We start from the raw sequence: 1453 nt of genomic DNA on the forward strand, positions 1-1453 counted from the left end.
TGTAATATGTCCACCCATATATGAAATTATGGTTGGGCATATTACAGCGCTTGTTTGAGAAAGCGCTGTAATATGCACACCCATAACTCATATAATGGGGTGCATATTACAGCGCTTTTTGTGAAGAAGCGCTGTAAAATGTGCATAACAAGCGCGCGTTGTATTTACATGTTTTATAGCGCTTTTTTAAAAGCGCTGTTGTATCATTTACAGCGCTCGTTTCCACAGCGCTTATTTTTTTGAAAAAGCGCTGTAAATGGCTTAAAAAAAGCGCTGTAAAATCCATTTTTTCGCGTAGTGATTTAATAATATATATATATATATATATAAATTAATAATAAATGGTAAAAAAAAAAATTACTAAGCCAGATCAACATAACTTGTCTTATGTGTTATGTCACATAGTCACTTTTTAGTTCAAATTCAATTAAGAACTAAAAGTAAATTCACCTATATTATAAAGATAAAAAACATAACAAACCCTTCAATATATATAGATTAAATGATGTAATTAATTGTTCTCATTTCTTACGATAACTAAATGTCCTCACTAAAGTCGTTATCTATATAACTCAATATAAATGATGAATTTCATAAATTTAATAGTTAGTTATTGACATAATATATTTATGATCAAACACACAAAATTTTACTTATATTTTTTAAAAGTTTATTATCCATTCATTTGAAATTATTTAATGAAAATTAAATAGTTTTAAAATTTTATAAAAAAAATGAAGTTGATCTACTTAATAAGTACTTTTGATTTAGCGGTAGGATCAATAAATTCATCTTTTATATGGAGTTATTAAGCGAAATATATGTAACGACACAATAATAATAATAATAATAATAATAATAATAATAATAATAATAATAATAATAATAATAATAATAATAACAATAACAATAATAATAATAATAATAATAATAATAATAATAATAACAATAACAATAACAATAACAATAATAATAATAATAATAATAATAATAACAATAATAATAATAATAATAACAATAACAATAACAATAACAATAACAATAACAATAACAATAACAATAACAATAACAATAACAATAATAATAATAATAATAATAATAATAATAATAATAATAATAATAATAATAATAATAATAATAATAATAATATGCAAAAGTTGTATATTGACTATTTTTAATGTCTAAATAAACATTTAAAAGTATTTGAACGTTTTATCAACCATATTGCTAACATTTATTAAAATATTTTTGTTTCAATATTTATTTATTTAACTTGATTTAAACCTAATTAGATTGTTTATTTAAAATTATTTATAATTGATTATTGTTTTTTAAGTTGTGATTATTATATTTTGATATATTTTTTTGTCATTTAAGGTGTTGTTACATTTTAATAATTAAATTGTAATTAAAATAATGGGATGCATTTATATGTAGTTGTGTTTTTATTGTT

Source organism: Cicer arietinum, unplaced genomic scaffold (genome assembly GCF_000331145.2).
Source record: "Cicer arietinum cultivar CDC Frontier isolate Library 1 unplaced genomic scaffold, Cicar.CDCFrontier_v2.0 Ca_scaffold_6174_v2.0, whole genome shotgun sequence".
NCBI lineage: Eukaryota > Viridiplantae > Streptophyta > Magnoliopsida > Fabales > Fabaceae > Cicer > Cicer arietinum.